At 47.0% G+C, this 5,493-nt stretch overlaps 1 protein-coding gene across 1 annotated transcript in view; it reads left to right on the forward strand.

Annotated features, from left to right (window-relative positions):
• The first annotated feature begins 269 nt into the window (after positions 1-269).
• LOC128892828 (uncharacterized protein DDB_G0284459-like) overlaps positions 270-5,493 on the forward strand; it is a 17,253-nt gene continuing 12,029 nt past the window's right edge. The window contains exons 1-2 of the mRNA XM_054153392.1: positions 270-1,524; positions 2,342-2,853. The gene's annotated coding sequence lies outside the window, so the exon portion shown is untranslated. The remainder of the gene's footprint in view (positions 1,525-2,341; positions 2,854-5,493) is intronic.

Genomic DNA, 5,493 nt, shown 5'->3' on the forward strand with positions numbered 1-5,493 from the left:
ATTTATTATTATTTTTTTGGAAATAGTAATAATCATAGTCATAATTACGGATCGATATTTTACGATTTCGAGACTAGGTTATTGCAATAGGGAGATCAGTTTGTAAAGTTACTAGGTTGGTACTTTAAGGCCCCCGACGAGCGAATATGTTTAAATTAGAATTCCAAAGGATCGAATACAGAATTAAGTTGCAAATGTAATTTTCGGTATTTAATCGGACGTTATTATACGATAGTAATTATTTTTCGGAAATAGTAATAATCACAGTCATAATTATAGATAGATATTTTAGGATTTCGAGACTAGGTTATTGCAATAGGGAGATCAGTTTGCAAAGTTACAAGGTTGGTACTGTATCGCCCCGCGACGAACGAACATGTCTGTTTAAATTAGAATTCCAAAGGATACAGAATTAGCTTCTAAATGTAATATCCTCTATTTAGTAAAAGATGCGAAAGGAACAGATATGAACGCGAACCGTTTTGGTTACAGGAACACTGCCGGGCCAATGCCGTTGCTGCCATCGCCGTCGCCGCGAACGTACAAGAAACGAAGTTGGATGCGTGGGAAAGAAATGCATCGGCGGTTCAAAGTAAATCGCCAATGATCGTGAAAGCCGCGGATCGTGCGTCGAGGAGAGAAAAGAAACTCAGTTAGTATTCGTTCGACGTGAATCTCGTTATTCGAGGACGGATGGAAACGATACGCGGGAAATAAGAAAAAGAAGGAAGGGAAGAAAGAGGTAGCGGAAACGAATCGAGGAGAAAAAAAAGGCGAGCGAGTACCATAAACTTTGAAGAGAAAAGAGAGAGAGAGAAAAAAAAAAGAAACGGCGGACTCTCTCGGGCATCCTCGCGACAGGGCGAAGCCGAACGTGCGTGTGCGAGTGCCGAAGCGTCTCTGGTGTGTGCAACGTAAAAACTGTATTTCACCGTTCTGCCATCTTGAAAGTCATCCAATTTCTCTCTCCTGGCGGCGCTGGCTCAGTGCGCGGGAAACGTGCACAGTGCGTGCATCGTACACGCACTGTGCTAGGCTTTTACGAGCAAGGATACAACCTCCGGGATCCCGTGGAACTGCGAAATAACGGTTCACGTCGACGGTAGAATAAAACAGCGATGAGACCGGGCTCGCCGATAAGTTTGCATCATCGTGGCAGCGATAACGAGCGCCGTGGCGGTCGCGGTAGCAGCATCACCGGTGCCACCGATACGTACGTCACTACCGGTAACGCCAGAAACGACGATGATTCAAACGGCGACGAAAAATCGCGAGTGGTATACAGTGTCGTGTGCGAGCCACGTGGCAGTGACGAGATTCTCGAGCAGTTGCGTTTCGACGAGGTGTACCAGCACTGATTGCGAGTGCTAGTAGAGAAAGAGAAAGCGGCCGATAGAGGGATAGAAGCCAAGACTCTCGCGGAGAGCAGGCCACCGAAAGATATGCGGATCTTTGTGCGAACAGCTGAACCGGAAGTTGTGAGAACAAGTGGAGTGCAACGCGCTCCGCCTAATCGGTGATAGGGTCAGTCGGTTGAAGCAAGATAAAAAATTGGGCGTTCGGCCGGCGACGGAACCGCGACACATTTCGCGATCACCTTTTCACCCCTCAACCCCCACCCTCTCCCGACACCCTACCCCTCGACCTTTCTCCTCTTTTTTCCCCTCGTCTCGTCTCGTCTCGTCTCGTTTCGTTGAACCTTCTCGTCTCCCTTCTTTCTCTCAACTTGCTACCGACTCCCTCGTTTATACTTTCTTCCCCCTTCTCTCTCTCTCTCTCTCTTTCTCTCTTTCTCATCTCCCCACCACACACACGCATATGCTCTCCGTTTCTCGAACGTGTCTCCTCTGCTCGGTATTAAATGTTCGTAAACGTGACGCATAATAAACAATTCCGACGGAAGGATAACGGAAACGACAAGTCGCGTCGCGTTTCTTCGTAATCATGAAGGTATACTTTCCCCATAAATGCACCGCGTTACGTTCTCGTTGCACGAAGGTAGTAACATCTTCGCATCGAGTCCATTTTGTCGAAATTTTATCTAGATAATCGTTACGAGTACGAACCAATGTCACTTCGAGAACTATTCCTTCGGTCGATTTCGAATCAGTGACGATTCGAACGAATTTTATTTTCGATCCCAGTCGTTACCACTTCCTATCTTTATGCAACAGTGCGTTAAAGAGGTTCGTTGACGCGACGCGTTCTTTTCGCGTGTATCGCGCATCCAGCCGTGTTTCGTATCACGTAAATAAATAAACGCGGAGTCTGTACCTTCGTGTGCGTCGGTCCGCCAGACGGCAATTATTAATTTCATGTTTCTCCACCTGTTTATCCGCAGAACTCGTCGCTGGAGCATCAACGGTCGAAGCTCGTAAAGTCCGGTTAAGTTGTGTCGCCTAGTGTTGCGATTACGATCAGTGCGGAAAACGACGGAAAAGTGTACGCGGCGAGGGATATCGGCGAGCGACAAGGGAAGACAGAGAGAGAGAACGAGAAAAAGCATGAGGATGAAAACAGTGTGACCGGTGAAGTAAAAAAGGAAATGATAAGAAAAAAGAAAGAGGGTTTTTGAACAAGATACTGTGGGAAGCAGGAAGGTTCGCCGACGTACAGTAATGTTGTGGATTACCGTGTTCACCGAAAGTTTTTAAAAAAGTCGTCATAGAGTTTATACATAGATCGGTTGGTATACTCACGTATGTGCACGCGTACGTATGTGTGCGTGATCACGCGCGCACATGTACGTGATTTTCACTCGAGACTGAAGCGGTGAATTATTCTCGCACGGATCGACCGCTCGTGGGGGAAATTCGAGATCCGGCTTACCTTCGAAAGCTGACGTCATTACCGGTAAGTTGTTTTTCCGTTATTAGTAGCCTTACGTACAGAGAGATGGGCAGAACTCCTATCTATCGGGTTGTCCGGAAAGTTCGTGCCTATTTTTAGGAAAAATTCAAAGGCATATTTGAATCGACGAGCGAACGACAGTTGCTCATCAATCGGAATTGAAATTACACGATAAAAGATGATATTAAGACCCGTGCGTGCATGTTAGAATGTACAACAGGCCCCGAGTATAGTTACGTGCATGGTGGGGATTTTTATTTTCGTTATTTTAAACTAAAAATGTTGCAACCGTTTCCCTTAACTGTTTTCTAGTCGATTATCCTCCGTTCTTATTTTGTTAAATATATGCCTGTTATGGAAGTATTACGTAATACGTAACGTATTGTAATACAGGGTGTCCCAAAAATGTTGCAACACCTTGAAGGAGGTGGTTCGGGAGGTGATTTGAAACAACTTTTTCCTTAGCGAAAATGTTGTCCGAGGCTTCGTTGAGGAGATATTAACGGAAAACACTGACCAATCAGAGCGCGCGTAGACCGTTGGAGCGGCCGCGGTAGGCGTGACTACGCGCTAGGCGGTCGCGCTCATACGCTACCGCGGCCGCTCCAACGGTCTACGCGCGCTCTGATTGGTCCGGAGTTTTCCACTAATATCTCCTGAACGAAGCGTCGGACGACATTTCCGCAAAGGAAAAAGTTGTTTCAAATCGCCTCCCGGACCACCTCTTTCAAGGTGTTACAACATTTTTGGGACACTCTGTATACACAGAGTAGAGGTGATTTGAAACAACTTTTTCCTTAGCGAAAATGTTGTCCGAGGCTTGGATGAGGAGATATTAACGGAAAACACTGACCAATCAGAGCGCGAGGATGCTGCTGGAGCGTAGGCTACGCGCTAGGCGGCCGCGATCATACGCTACCGCGAGCGCTCCACCGGCATACTCGCGCTCTGATTGGTCCGGAGTTTTCCACTAATATCTCCCGAACGAAGCCTCGGACGACATTTTCGCAAAGGAAAAAGTTGTTTCAAATCGCCTCCCGGACCACCTCTTTCAAGGTGTTACAACATTTTTGGGACACTCTGTATACACAGAGTAGAGGTGATTTGAAACAACTTTTTCCTTAGCGAAAATGTTGTCCGAGGCTTGGATGAGGAGATATTAACGGAAAACACTGACCAATCAGAGCGCGAGGATGCCGGTGGAGCGTAGGCTACGCGCTAGGCGGCCGCGCTCATACGCTACCGCGAGCGCTCCAACGGCATACTCGCGCTCTGATTGGTTCGGAGTTTTCCACTAATATCTCCTGAACGAAGCCTCGGACGACACTTTCGCAAAGGAAAAAGTTGTTCAGAATCGTCTCAGCTACCCCCCCCTATTTCCGGCTCCTCCCCGAGTTTTGGGACACCCTGTATATCATCGTCACAAACGCGCGTAAAAATCTCCGGTTCGTCGTTTACCGATTGCGAATCGAGATAATAGCCGAACTCGACCCCAGCCCCGGGCACAACCCTAGCTCCGTTCCGCGAAAATTAGCGGGAGAAAGGAGAGGACGGGATCGATGTATGTGTACGCAAAGAGAGAACGTGAATTTTTGAGTAGGCGAGTATTTATTTCATTACACGCGATAGACCGCGGGAAGGGGTGTAGCCGCGAGGGGGAAGGGGGGAGGGTGCGGGGGAGGAGGGGGGGGGGGGAGGGGGGAGGCGGGGCGGAGAAGCCGCAGAAAGCCCGGCACGGATCCTGGTAATATCGCGAAAAGTGTTTGCTCAGCTTGTCTCGACCGAGCTCGGAGCATTAAACCGCGAGCGTTCTTTCGTCTCCCCGGGATCCAGGGAGCGATACCGACCTCTCAATGTGTACACTTCTGTTCCCGATTATACGTTGCGAGCCCGAAGGGCTCTGTTTCCTTTCTCCTCGCCCCGCTGATTTTCGATTCCACCGATTGAAACGGCAATCAGCGGGAGTACTTGTTCGCGGAAAACGCGACAATTCGACTAACGGCACCGACAACGTCGGTGCGCGCCGATTTAAAGACGGAACCGATTCGGTGTTGTCGATTTTTCCGAACGGATTACTCGTTTTCTGCCGATCGACGTCGCGTTTATTAATGCCGCGATAGAAAGGTAAATAAGAATTGCGCGGCGACCGGGTTTCGGGGGCGGTGTACGGGGCTAGGGCGGTGGACCGGTGATCCAGGACTTGCTAGGATCGATTCACGTTGGATCGTTCGCGAGAACTGTTTAACGAGATCCAACAAAAGTTTCTTTCGCTTTATTGATAAGTAATACGTGCACGATGTTTTACGTTTTACGTTGCGTTACCGAATTGCGCATCTCACTTTGCTCCGGTACTGTTACAACATGCACATCTATGAAGTTTGACTACGATACATACATCGATACAATATATATTGTCATACGTGCATTTATATATATATATATATATTTTGTCATACGTGTATTTATTATCATATATATATATATATATATTGTCATACGTGTATTTATTATCATATATTTATTATCATATATATTGTCATACGTGTATTTATTATCATATATTGATATGTCATATGTCAATATTTCATATGTGTATGTATTATCATGTATTCATTCATATATTCATATATTGATATGTCATAT

This window comes from Hylaeus anthracinus, unplaced genomic scaffold (genome assembly GCF_026225885.1).
Source record: "Hylaeus anthracinus isolate JK02 unplaced genomic scaffold, UHH_iyHylAnth1.0_haploid 18983, whole genome shotgun sequence".
Taxonomy (NCBI): domain Eukaryota; kingdom Metazoa; phylum Arthropoda; class Insecta; order Hymenoptera; family Colletidae; genus Hylaeus; species Hylaeus anthracinus.